Genomic DNA, 14,650 nt, shown 5'->3' on the forward strand with positions numbered 1-14,650 from the left:
TCTCAGTCACTCTCTGCCTTACTCTTGGAGACAGACTGAACCTGGAGCCAATGGATTCAGCTGGACTGGCGGGCCATGTGGCTCCAAAAGTCCTCTGGTCTCTGCTTCTCCAGGGCTGGGCAGAGGTGTGGAGAGTGTCTTCTAAGATTCCAGTGCCGTCTGGCCTTCCTGTATCAGCGCTCTTAAGCCAGGCGTCTTCGTGAAGGGATTTCACAGTCAGCTGCTGTTTGTTTGGCCTCCTCTTCAAAATGAAGGGCTGGTGCTTGATGCTTCTGAGAGCTTCCAGAACAAGGCCAGGGAGGCTCTGACTCCCCGTCTTGCCATTAATCCTTGGCAGTGTGTCCTCACAAAGGCACAGGGCTCCCTTTCTTTTCCACTCTGACCTTTCAGGGAAATAGGATTTAAAGTTGGACAGATCCCAGGGCTGATGCCATGATGATGGAAGAGCTGTCCCTGCAGGCACTGTGCTTCCACAGGCCGCTGAGGTAGGCTTCTCTGCATGCCCTCGATTCCTCCTCATTCTACACAGCGGGGGACCCAGCCTGAGAGGAGGTGGCAAATGCAGTTTGGGGGTGCGCCCTAAGCCCTGTCAGAATCTCCATCCTGGCCAAGTGTGGTGTCAGGATTTCCGCAGGTTCCTTGGTAGTTTCTGTGTGGTAGTGCTTACCTTCCCTGGCTAATAGTTACTTCAGGAGAGACTTTTCTCAGTGGTACAGCCACCTCTAAGTTATCCGTGCTCCCATGATTCCCTGGTAGACCACACTAGACTTGGGTGGAATAATGGTACGCATCTCAGTGGAGGCTGACAGTGCCACCACCAGCTCTCTGTGAACCTAACTTCTCTTCTGCCCGGCCCTGTGGTTGCTTCGGGGAACCATCTGAACTTGTAGCTCAAGGTGGGGCTTTTGTTGGTGTCTTCTGGTGGCCTTGCTGTGGAGCTAAGGAACTACATGTCCAGCCCCTATGGTGCAAGGGTTTAACTCTCTTGGAGACTCACTCTCTTTGAGCCTCACCCCAGGACCTTGCAAATACCTCCATAACAAGGCTTGATCTTTGGTTTGGGGAAGAGGAAGCACGACCTAGCCTACTCGGGGAAAGTTAAATCATCGAGTAAACATATAAAGTCGGCCTTTACAGCAGGTCTTCAGTGCTCACCGGGGCTGTCCGCAGCTCAAGGGCCCTTTGCCAACACCACAGCCTGGCAGGACCACGCCTGGATGTCTCCCCGGGGACGGTCCGCCACGTTGGTGGCCTCCAGAGGGCGCGCGCGGACCGAGCAGAGCCCGAGGTGGGACTGTGGCCGCCGCAGGAGGTTCCAGATGGCTTGGGTGAAGGCACCTGGGAGAGGCAGGGAACCGCCACAAGGTGGATAATAACTTCGCCCTGGCAATCCCATCCTTCGATCTCTGCTGCGAAAGGAGAGCATCCCCGAATGCCACACCTGAGCCTTGCCAGATGGGAGGGTGAGCTGGCGTGTTCCAGCCGGCGCTGCCCACATAGCTTGGGTGTCCTGTACTGGTGGATTCATTTGCTTTTTCAGAAAAGGGAGAGAGACGAGAACACATACGAGAATACATACAGGAGCGGCCAGTTAGTCCCTGTCCAGGGGTTCCCTGCGGGGTACCAAATTCTAGCGCCAGGCTGCACCTAATGGATCCTGCTCTCCCTGCACACCCCTGACTCTCACATAAACTTTGTCCCATTCATTGGCTCAGCTGCCCTGGTACTTGCCTCTGTAAACCCCACACCATCCTTATAGCTTACCTGAAGTCCTCATCTCCCCTGTCCGTCCGCCCCGCCCCCGTTACCCCTCCCCATGCCCCGCACCTAACCTGTTTGGTACTTGCCTCTTCACGATCTCCCAGCATCTGGAGTTGAGCTCTCAGTCCACATCTGTAAATGAATCTAAGGTAAAGAAACAGGAGGACTCAAAAACCCAAAGTGAAGGACACAGACAGCTGCAAGTCAGAAATGAAGTACTGAGCTGGTGAGCACCTGGGAACTTCCTGTGAGAGTCTGAAGGAAAGGAGGATGGCCAGTCCTGGCCCACCAGCACCCAAGTCCAAGCCCAGGGGTGGCCAAGCCTGCCAGCCCCACAACCGTGTCTCAACCTTTCTCTTCCCAAATGCTTTTAATTTTTTCCTGCTGTGTTTTGTTGTTTCTGAGAATTTCTCAATTCTTTGTGCGGCTGTCTGTCTGTCTTAGGTACTCTCTCTGTTGTGGTGATTAAAAATGCCCTGGCAAAAGCCACATGAGGGAGAAAGGATTTCTTTTGGCTCACAGTTTGAGGATACAGTCCATCATGGTGGGGAAGGCCTGGCTGTGGGAGCTGGAGGTGGCTGATCACATTGCAGCTGAAGTCAGGAACAGAGAGTCGCTGTTTGCTGCTTGCTCTCCTTAGTAAGCGTGGCGGGCGGGGGGTGGGGGGGTGGGGACCAAAACAGCCTGACCACACAGCTGCCATGACAGGCTTAGAAGCCCAGACAGCTGACAGGCAACACCTGGACCCAGGAAAAGCCATAAGCTGACCCCACCCAGGGAGGGCCTGCATCTAAGGGGAAGTACCTGAGGCCCAGACAGAGGAAAAGGAAATACCTGACATTCCAAACATTCCCTATACCTAGACAAATGTCAGCCAACTGGGACCCTGAACCCTGGAAATCCCCTCACCCCAACCTCTGCTGTGATAAAAACCCACCCTGCCTGGCCTCAAGTCTCTCTGCTCTGACCACTGTCCAAGCTCTGAGCTTGAAAATAAAGGCTCTTTGCTTTTACATACAGGACTCAGTCTCTGTGGTGGTATTTTGGGGGTCCCCACGATCTAGGCATAACAAGTGCAGGACCTCAACCCACCGAATGATTCCTACAGTTAAGGAAGGTCTTTCCACCTCAATCTAGACACTCCTTCTTATGATACTGCTCACTGGGGACCCCCAGCTGGCTGGACCAGGGAGTCCCACACATGAGGGAAATGTGCCGGGCAGATATAGTGGCGGGCAGCGGCTCGTGAACATAGTCACTCACACCCAGGCGCTGCATCCACGTGGAGAGAGTTTATTAGAAAGATAGAAAGATCGGGAGGAAGAGACAGAAAGAAGAGAGAGGAAGGGGGGAGGGAGGTTGAGGGTGCACACCTCATGGAAATGGAGAGAGAGGGGGAGCTAAAGAGAGAAGGGAGGGGGTTTTCCTTAAATCAGGCTTTTATATCAGGATGCAAGGCAGCCCTGAGGGGCGGGTCAGAATATTAACACTCCCTCATAAACTAACCCAGTCTAGAAGCTCCCTTAACCACACAGGCATGTCCAGAGCCCTGTCTCCTAGGTGACTCTGGAAGCTATTGACAATATTAACCATCATATCTATCTTTAAGAAGTGAGTTCAGGCCGGGTGGTGGTGGTGCACACCTTTAATCCCAGCACTCGGGAGGCAGAGCCAGGCGGATCTTTGTGAGTTCGAGGCCAGCCTGGTCTACAAAGTGAGATCCAGGACAGGCACCAAAACTACACAGAGAAACCCTGTCTCGAAAAAAACAAAGAAAAAAAAAAAGAAAGAAAGAAATGAGTTCAGTCATCTTTCTAGGGTTACACAGAATTTCAGATGTGGGGTTGGGGATTTAGCTCAGTGGTAGAGCGCCTAGCAAGCACAAGGCCCTGGGTTCGGTTCTCAGCTCTGAAAAAAAAAAAAAAAGAATTTCAGATGCTTCATCCTTGACTTTCAACTAAGCCGGCGGCATAGCAGAATCAACTTGAGGCAAGTGCCACAGACTCCACCCTCTGCCGACTGAAGCAGAGGCTCCCAGGACCAGCCTGGGGATGAATATATTTTAAAACCCCGTGTGGGAGCTCAGAAGTGCAGGCCAGGTTGAGATGTAAAGGATAATTCCAGGACCGCCTCAGTCTGCCCTCCGCGGCCGCGTCCCCTCAGTCTGCCCTCCACAGCCTCATCCCCTGGTCCACATCTCCTCTGCTTTGAAGGCTGCTGTCTCGGCTGAGGCAGGTCTCCACTGTTCTACTTTGCCACTGTTTTCTGCGCAGAAGGGGCCTGTTTTTGCAATTCTTCTCCAGCCCTTTTGATGCCTCATGGCTGGAAACACAGCCCATTGTCTTCACCAAGTGGAGACAGTGAGTAGCCTCGCTGCTCCCCTGTTCTCCTTTCTGCTGCGGGAGGGGACAGCTTTTTGTTAGGTATTTTCAGAGCCCAACTCCCAAGTTGCTTCTTCCCAACGATGAAAAATTATGTTGAGATGCAGACTCCCATGCTTACTCGCTGATGCTCTGCGCGCGCGCGCGTGTGTGTGTGTGTGTGTGTGTGTGTGTGTGTGTGTGTTTAAATAAGGCCACATGGTTGTTAAAGGGATAATTAAGTCAAGAGTTCTAAGGCTGTGGAATAGAATAATTTCCGAATGTGAATTCCCATATACCATTTAGAAGGGCCACAGAAATCTGACCTTTGTGCCTATTGGAAGTTAAGAGCTCCACTACAGGAAGAACCCAGGGTCCTTTATTGGGGTACAGCTTGATCCATGCGTGAGTTACTGTGCTCCTCACTCTCTCCAGGTTACCCAGGAGGTGCACACCAAGGGAGGATGGGCTTGTTTTGGCTCACAGTTTCCACACTGTCAGTCCACCATGGGGGGTGGGAGTGTTGAGCAGTTCACATCATGATGGCCAGGAAGCACAAGGAGCTGGGGCGACATATATCCCCTGCCCCCAGACCTCCTTCCTCCAACTAGGTACCTCCTCCTACCATCCTCCTCCTCCCTAATGTCACCCCATCCTGAATCCATCAGGAGATTAATCCATGGATTAGACCAGAGCCCTCATGATCTAATAAGTCTCTGGAAACACCCTCAGACACACAGGGAGGCATGTTTCCCTAGTCTCCTAGGTATCAATCCCATCAAGTTGACAATAACATGTTGACAGCCAAGGAGCCTAAATTCACCATTCCATCTCACTCTCTCCTCTTTCTCTCTTCTTACCCCCTTTCTCTCTTTCATGCCTCCACTTTTTCCTTCTATTCAGATCTTACTTCCTTCAGATCTCACCTCCCTCAGGTCTCACTTCCTTCAGGTCTCACCTCCTTCAGATCTCACCTCCCTCAGGTCTCACTTCCTTCAGGTCTCACCTCCTCCAGGTCACACCTCCTCCAGGTCTCACCTCCTCCAGATCTCACCTCCCTCAGGTCTCACCTCCTCCAGGTCTCACCTCCTTCAGGTCTCACCTCCTCCAGGTCTCACCTCCCTCAGGTCTCACCTCCTCCAGGTCTCACCTCCCTCAGGTCTCACCTCCTCCAGGTCTCACCTCCTTCAGGTCTCACCTCCTCTAGGTCTTACCTCCCTCAGGTCTCACCTCCTTCAGGTCTCACCTCCTCTAGGTCTCACCTCCTCCAAGTCTCACCTCCCTCAGGTCTCACCTGTAGATGTAACCAACCGTCTTATTAAATAAGAAACACAGAACCAATGCAAAGAAGAAAGCCAAGAGATCAGAGCTAAGAGCCTTACCCGCCTGCTGCAGCTAGCCTCTTCAGCCAAGAGACCTCTCTGAAAGAGACCTACTTCCTGTCTGTCTTTATATAGACTTTCTGTTCTGCCTTCTCATTGGTTGTAAAACCAACCACATGACTGCCTTGTCACTGTCTGTTGTACAGCCCTCCAGGTCTTCTATGGTATTGAGATTAAAGGCGTGTGTCTCCAATGCTGGCTGTATCCTTGACCACACAGAGATCTACCTAGCTCTGCCTACCAAGTGCTGGGACTAAAGGCGTGCACCACCACCACCCAGCTCTGTTATAGCTTGCTATTAGCTCTGACCCCCAGGCAACTTTATTTATTAACATACAAATAAAATCACATTTCAGTACCAATAAAATACCACCATACTTACCTCCTTCAGGTCTCACCTCTGTCAGGTCTCACCTCTGTCAGGTCTCATCTCCCTCAGGTCTCACCTCCTTCAAGTCTCACCTCCTTCAGGTCTCACCTCCCTCAGGTCTCACCTCCTTCAGGTCTCACCTCCTCCAGGTCTCACCTCCTCCTGGTCACACCTCCTCCAGGTCTCACCTCCTCCAGATCTCACCTCCCTCAGGTCTCACCTCCTTCAGGTCTCACCTCCTCCAGGTCTCGCCTCCTCCAGGTCTCACCTCCCTCAGGTCTCACCTCCTCCAGGTCTCATCTCCCTCAGGTTTCACTTCCTTCAGATCTCACCTCCCTCAGGTCTCACCTCCAGGTCTCATCTCCTTCAGATCTCACCTCCCTCAGGTCTCACCTCCCTCAGGTCTCACCTCCTCCAGGTCTCACCTCCCTCAGGTCTCACTTCCTCCAGGTCTCACCTCCCTCAGGTCTCACCTCCTTCAGATCTCACTTCCCTCAGGTCTCACCGCCTTCAGGTCTCACCTCGCTCAGGTCTCACCTCCTTCAGGTCTCACCTCCTTCATGTCTCACCTCCCTCAGGTCTCACCTCCCTCAGGTTTCACCTCCTTCAGGTCTCATCTCTTGAGTGTGTATCCCCTTCTTGCCAAGGTCCCGATTTTACAGAAAGCAGCTCTCCAGCCCAAGGACCTGGAATGGTTCATTTTATATGTCAGCTTGAGTAGGCTATGCGGTGCCAAGATATTTGGTCAATTCATATGCGTTCTTAGGAGTGAGTTTCTGGAATATGACTAACTAGTGTGAATGGGTGAGCTGAATACAGCAGATGGACCATACCCCACCAGTTGAAGGCCCTGCAGAACACAAAGTCTAAATTAGAGAGCATGCCACCTGCCTGGCTTCCTGAGGGCTGGGCCAGCAGTCTTTGTAGGCTTTAGGATTCAAAGTATCAAAACATTGGCTTATCTTGGATGTTCTTCCACTTCTGATGGAGTAGCATCCCCTGAATCCCACTGAAACCTGAAAATACCATATGTAGAAAGTGTGTTCATTGCTGGAGATATAGCTCAGCAGTTAAGAGTACTGTCTGTTCTTCCAGAGAACCTAGGTTTGATTCCCAGCACCCACATGGCACCTCACAACTGTCTGTAACTCCAGTTCCAGGGTACCTGACACCCTCACACAGACATACATGCAGGCAAAACACCAATGCACATGAAATAAGAATAAATAATTACAAAAAAGAAAGAAAGTTTGTTCATCTACCTCACTTCCCAAGCATTTTAACAGCACGGCACTTTACAGTGAGTCCCATGTGCCCCTTCATGGATACATGGCTGACTGGGAGCTTCACTCTCTGACAGTGCCCAGCCTTGCAAGAGAAAATCACACCACATCTCCTAGCCTGGGAAAAGACCCCGACTCTGTGCTCTAAACACAGAACTCACTGGGAGTGGCTTCTGCAGCATCATAAAGGTGAAAAGCTTTCAAGTCAAAGTGTTGTAAACGGGGGACTGTCTTGTCATGTTGGCTCTCCTACTTCTGGAGCCTTCTGTACACACTGGATCTCCATGAGCTGCTCTCCTGGGGGCCTTTCTGAGCCTTTGCAACTTCATGAGCCCTTTCCTTCTAATAAATCAATCTGTGCATCTATGTATTTATGCATCTGTGTACCAATGCATCTATTCTCTATCATTTATCTATCAATCATCTATCTACTGTCTATCACCTATCTATTGTCTATCTACTTATCATCTATCATGTATCTTTTCATGTCATCTGTCTACTGTCTGTTTATCTACCTATCATCTATTCATCTATCACCTATCTATCTATCTATCTTTATGCCTATCTACCTATCTACCTACCTACCTACTTATCATGTACATTCTCTTTCTCTCTCTCCTCTCTTCTGTACTCCTCCTCCTTTCTATTACCCTGTCTCTCTTCTCTCTCCTCTTTCCTGTTCTTTTTCTTCTCCCTCTCCCTCTGTTCCTCTTATCTCCTCTCCCTTCCATTGGTTCTGAGTCCCTAGAGTCTCTGACTCAGGCCCTATAGGGAATCTGAGTCAGATGTGAGCCTCAGCAGAATGACCAGGAATGGGATCAAAATACAGGGCAGATACAGGAAGTTAAGGGAATGGACAGGTTTGGGGTAAGGAAAAAATTTTTTTATGCAAAAGCATTTTGTTAGCATCTGCGCTGTGCCAGGTGGAGCCCCAGACACGGGAATGAAAAGACCTATTTGAGTGTCTAACCCAGCAGTTTTCAGCCTGTGGGTCACGACTCCTTTGGCAAACCTCTATCTCCAAAAATATTTACATTACGATTCATAACAGTAGCAAAATTAGTTATGAAGTAGCAAAGAAAATAATTTTATGGTTGGGGGGTCACCACAGCATGAGGAACTGTATTAAAGGGTCATAACATTAGGAAGGTTGAGAACCACTGGTCTAACCAAAAGCCAAGTTCACCTTCCACTCTGCCTGCAGCCCACTCTTGGTGTGAATTCATTCTTAAAACTGAAATTTTGCCTCCTCGCACTGGTCTTTAATTCTGTTTCCTTGGCAGGTAGAAAGGATTTGAAGGGTCATTCTCAACCCACAAAGTCACTGTCCCAAGCCCTTCCAGAATCGCTCTATTTTCCAATGACTTCACTCATGCATTAGAGGGTCATGAAACTCTTTGAATTAGCTGGAGGATTACTGAGTGTAAAATTAGGACATAGAAAGTTATGAGTGTTGGCCAACAGTCCAGGGACATAAAATGTATTTTGCATCTATGTGTTTGGATGAAGAGGGGGGCTGTTGCTATCCACGTTAAGTATTGAGGGATACGGTGATGTCCACAGGAAAAGATCAGAAAATGTCCTGTAAAAGGCCATTACTCCAAATCAGGCCTCGATGAGAGGGAAGATGGAAGGGGTGGCCCCAGTGTTGCCTTTCTGTCACTGTGACAAAATATTGAAGCCATCAAATAGAGGAGAGGGCAAAGTTAGCCCACAGTCTCAGAGAGCTCACTCTGTGCCTGGCTGGCTCCACTGCTGTGGGGTCTGTGACAGGGAGCAGGTGGTAAACAAGTTGTTCATACTGTGGCATCCAGGAGACAATGAGAGGGGATTGCCTTTGGGGGGCCCCCAACACCCCTAAATCTGAAATGTCCTCTGCAGGCTCATGGGCCAAACTCTCAGTCCCTAGCTCGTGGTGGTGCCTGAAGGCTGTGGAGCCTGCCTGCCCCTTTGGCAGCCATACCTGCCCCCTGGTTCTGGCCTTCCTTGCTGCTTCCTGACCCACCATGCTATGGAAATCTGCGTCTCACGCTCTCAGCACCACAGACAGAGCCCAGCATGTCTGGCAGTGGATTCTCCACAGTCATGAGCAGGAAGAAACCTTCTGGGAGTTGTTTCTGCCAGGTGTATGCTTTTTTTTTTTTTTTTTTTTTTTTTCTCACAGCAATGCAAAAGGAACTAATTCACTTGCACCCTGGGGCATTACATGTTCACGCACAACACACATGCCACCCACACGTCTATACACGAGCATACATACACATATGTACTCACTATGATTCGTGATCCGTGTCTGTTGTCCCAATTCAATTATCCTTGCAACCACTTTCCCGCCATCAAATCTGAGTTGGGAAAATAAATTTCATTGCCCATGTATAATTTCCTAAACTGGAAACATCATCTGAATGGTAATGAGGTCTTTGTTTTGTTAACTGAGTGTGCTCCGAGAATCTCCAACAGAGGACGACACACTGCAGGTATCAGGCAGTGTGTGTTCAGTCACAACACTGAAGGAATCATCTGCCAGCCTGTCCGTGAGCCAAAGTCCTCCTGGGGATGAGGATGTCCTGCTTAGGGAACTCGGGGCACGTAGACTGTCCTTCTCTGTTCCTCCGCACAGCTGTGGGTAGCTGAAGCCAGTTTACATGTGATGTCTTTCTCATGCAGATCAGACGCCCATTTCGTACAGTGTATGATACAAATTGGTCTATTGGGCTTTCTTTTGGGCCACGAGCCAGCTCCCAAATCATGACACAGAGACTTGTTATTAATCATGACTGCTCAGCCTTGTCTTAGCTCTTGTTTTAACCTGTTTCTCTTCATCTATGTTTTGCCTCAGGGCTTTTTAGCTTTCTTTCATTCCATATGTTCTACTTTTCTGTTTCCTCTGTGTCTGTCTGTCTGTCTGGCGGCTGCTTGGCTTCTGGCCCTGGGCATCTCCCTCTTCTTCTCCCTCATTCTCTCTCATTCCTTGAGCCTAGATTTCTCCTCCTACTTATTCTCTCTACCCACCAGCCCCGCCTATCCCTCTCCTGCCTAGCTACTGTCCATTCAGCTTTTTATTAAACCAATCAGATGCCTTAGGCAGGCAAGGTAAAACAGCAATATAGCTTTACATAATTAAACAAATGCAGCATAAAAAAAGTGCAACACACCTTTCCATAGTTAAAGTGAAACCAATTAGGCATGTAAGATGTCTGATAAGCAGGTGTCATTCCTGATCTCTACTGGGGTTTGGATAAAAGTCCTCAAATGCTCGCTCCATACCAGTTTAGTTTCCAGGCACAGCAGGACCTTTAAGGGGTGGAGCCTAGCTGGAGGCTATCTGTCTTTGGGAGTGTGTCCTTAGAAAAGACACACACACACACACACACACACACACACACACACACACACGCACACACGCACGCGCCTCCTCCTCCCTTTCACTTCCTCACACCACCCCATGACCCACCCCATACCAGGTGATCATTTCTGCTCTCCAATGCTCCCTACCAGGATGTGCTGCCTCACCACAGTCTTGAAAGGAATGAGGACCAACCGGCCACAGTTGAAACTCTAAAACCTTGAGCCTGAATTAATCTTTTGACTTTGTAAATTGTCTGTCCCAGGTATTTTTATGATTATCATGGAAAGCTGGCTAACACTGCCTTCTAAAAGGGACTGGTGTTGGGACAGCCCTTCATGCAGGGGCAGAAATAAAACTCATCAAATTGAACCTTAGGTGGTTTTGCCCAAGAAAAGGAAGGCAGATTATGTGCTCAGCACAGGCCTGATGGGAAGGCAGGCTGATAATCCATCCCTTTTATGCACACAGTATGGTGTGGGCCATTTCCAGCTGCAAAACAAAGCCTGACCTTTGCAGAGGACTATAAAAAGACAGCCAAACGCGCCTCTTCTTCCTCACAGTTGCCCTCCACAAAGGAGCAAGCCTGCAGGGCCTCTGTGTTCAAGTGTAAGGTGCACAAAGACAGCTTGGCTGATGGCTGGAGCTGGGAGTGACAGACAAGGGGCTTAGGCTCTGGGCAGCTTCCGTGGCCATGAGCAAGCTTGATACTGTGACTGTCAGAGTGGGCACCTGACTCCCACTAACCCTATAGCACAGTTAGGCAGTGGGAGGGGATAGCGAAGGGCCAAAGCCTTCAGGAGTGACAATGGGAGAGGCTGGTACTGGAGGATGAAGAAATAGCATCTGGGCAAAGCAGTTGCTCCAATGAAAATGTTTGGAATTGCAACAGATTCAAACATTCCAAGAAAACCACATGTGTGGGAGCAAGTGAGAGTTGTGCATTCAGCCCAGGTCACTCAGGGTGGGCACAGGATGGGCAGAGGCTCAGAACTAGTAAGGTGCCTTGAAATCATTCCCTATGTCATCGTTAGGGTTTCTGTTGCTGTGATGAAGCATCATGCCCAAAAAGCAAGTGTGAGGGAAAAGGGTTTATTTGATTCATGCTTCCACATCACTGTTCATCATCAAAGGAAGTTAGGACGGAAATTCAAGCAGGCTGGGAACCTGGAGGCAGTAGCTGATGCAGAGGCCATGGAGGAGTGCTGTTTACTGGCTTGCTCCTCATGACTTGCTCAGCTTGCTTTGTTATAGAACCCAGGACTACCAGCCCAGGGAGGGCACCACCCACAATGGACTGGGCACTCCCCCATCAATTACTAAATTTAAAAATGCCCTACAGGCTTACCTATAGCCCAATCTTTTGTTTGCTTATTTTTTTTTGTCTTTTTTTTTTTTTTTTTTTTTTGAGACAGGATTTCTCTGTGTATCCTTGGCTGTTCTAGAACTCGCTCTGTAGACCAGGCTGGCCTTGAACTCACAGAGTCTGCCTCCCAGTGCTGGGATTAAAGGCATGTGTCACCACCGCCTGGCCTATGGCCCATTCTTATGGAGGCATTTTCTAGTGATCCCCTCTCTCAGATGACTTTAGCTTGTGTCGTTGACATAAAACAATCCAGCACACCTAGAAATCAGTTGTGAGGCCCCTCAGGAACCTGTGTACCTGGCTGAGTTGTTCCCAATGTTTGGACACATCACCCCTTTTCTCTCAGTGACCTCAGTAGGAAGTTGTTTTCAGAGCCACAGTGAAGGAAACTGGAAATCATGAAGTATTAGTCACCTATGAGTCTGCTTTCCTTTCCAGTAACAAAGACCAGAGACAATCGATTTAGAAAGAGAAAATGTCTCCTCTGGCTCACGGTTTCAGTGTTCTGGGCCTGTGGCCATACATGACAGTGGGGGCATGTGGCAAGTCGAAACTGCTTACTTGTGGTCACGAAGGGGAGAGAGGGAAAGACGGAGGGGAAGGAGGGAGGGGGATTCAGGCCATTTTATAGCCTTAAGTTGTTCTGCTGGCCCTGCGATGGTTAATATTGGTGGTCTACTCAGCAGACCTGGAACAGCCTGGAAGAGGAGCCTGTGAGGGTCTGTCTAGGTTAGGTTGGCCTGTGGGTGTGTCGTTGGGGGAGTTTCTAGATTGGGTAGGAAAACCCACCTTAACTGCAGGTGATACCGTGCCAAGGACTGTGGTCTCCCATGAAGATGCCATGTGACTTGCTACATCAGTTCCTGCTGCCTTGACACCTCCCACGGAGGACTGAACCCCAGAATTGTGAGTCTAAATAAACCCTTCATTAAGTTGCTTCTGTCAGAGTGTCTTACCATAGCAACAGAAAAGGGAACTAAGTCAAGGCCCCGCCTCTTACCGATTCTCCCACCAGGTAACAGACAGCAGACAGCAGGTGGGGACAGGCAAGAGGGTCAGAGGACTCCAGCGCTGGTCATTCTCACTGTTCACGGTTCAGTGTATCTAACATGGGCAGGCGGGGGCCTCCCTGTGATCTTTACTCCTTCTCCTCCACCCTTTCCCCCCATTCCCCTCTGTCTCTCTGTCATGTGTTGGTGCTTAAGATAAATTACAAGACCCTTTCCAGAGAGGAGGCAGTAATCCACCCTCAGTGGGCCTGGTGACCTCCCTCTAGGCCTGCCTCTTGAAGCTCCATCACTTCCAGAGCAGCTGTGAATTACTCACACCACTTGGTCCCTTGGGGTCATCAGATGCCCGACTAGCGAGTATTTGGTTTTTATACTAGAGAATTTGACTGCTATAGCCAATGAGAAAACAAATGTCAGCAGCTTCCCAAGAGAATCTTATTTCCCTATCAACACTACATTTAAAAATCTCCCAAACATCCAGAGAAACTGAGAGAACTTCACTGTCAGTCCTGTATGCGAGCCACCTGGAGCTCAGCATTGTATCTCATCCAGCCCATCTTATCTTCCACCTCTGTCCTTCCCTCTCTGCACACATCCGTTCATCTCAGTCACCCCTCAACACAGCCGCCTGCAGCTCACTGCATTCCACAGTGTGTTTGTGGAATTCAGAAGTGAAATCGATCTACACGGGGACGAACAGACTGAAGCCGGCCTTGCAGTGGTTCTGAAGAGTATGTGTCACAGACTCCTCTGTCCACAGAGTGAAGGCAATTTGAACCTAATACAGTTTTCTTTTTCTAAGTGCTGGCTTTGAAATGCCCCTGCCATGTGAGATAAGACTCCACTGTAAATGGAACCTTATGAAATTTCTCTTCCTGTGTCTTATTTTGCTTCAGACCATGAAAAACAGGAGGCGGGGAATCTGGAAACAACAAACTTGAAGCAATGCACAGGGTGACGAAAGCTTTAGTGTGGAAGGCCTGGGTTCAAATCCCAGCTCAGCCACTGTAGCCTATAGGATCCCAAGCAGTGAACATAGCTTGCCTGTGACTCAGTTTTCCCACCTGTAAAGTAGAGATGAAGAAAGAAGCGACTTTGTAAGTCTGTTCTGCATGGAATGGATGAACAAGTTATATCATGTGGAACTACCTAGTAGAGCTTTGCTGCTGCTGAGGAAATACTCCAGCTGGCTTCCAACTCGTTCCACAATGCTGCCAGCAGACAGGAAAGAGGGGTCTTGTATCTGACATGCAAACTTTGTGCACAATGGCTTTGTGGGCTCTGTGGTTTTGTGTCCCAATCCCTTCTGAGTAGCTTTGGCCCTGTTGGACTTCTGTCCAGAAATTTAATGGCTGTCAGGATTCTCACCATGACATCACCAGACAATGTCAGTGGGAACTTGTGTTTCCATAAAATGATTCAAAGTGAAAGAGCTGGAGCAGATGAGTTAGTCTCTAATTGGGGTTTGCACTGGCGTTCTCATGGCCTTGATTCATATAGTACCACTTTATTGGTACCCAATTACATCAGACCCATTAGTTCTCTCTTGGCTTCTTAGCCAAGTCCAAAGCTTTCCTTTAACTGATGATGGCTGAATAACTCACTGCAGTGGTCTGTAAAATGAAGATCAGGGAAAGCATTCTCTAGGGAAAGGCTCCTTATCTATCCAGACCTACTCTGCTGGACTTCCGAGATAAGATTCATTCTTTTTTTTTTTTTTTTTCTTTCATTCCACTCCACCTACTGGTCAGTGGTTGGGGGCCTGTATGGCA

The sequence above is a fragment of the Peromyscus eremicus genome, chromosome 1 (genome assembly GCF_949786415.1).
Source record: "Peromyscus eremicus chromosome 1, PerEre_H2_v1, whole genome shotgun sequence".
Lineage (NCBI taxonomy): Eukaryota > Metazoa > Chordata > Mammalia > Rodentia > Cricetidae > Peromyscus > Peromyscus eremicus.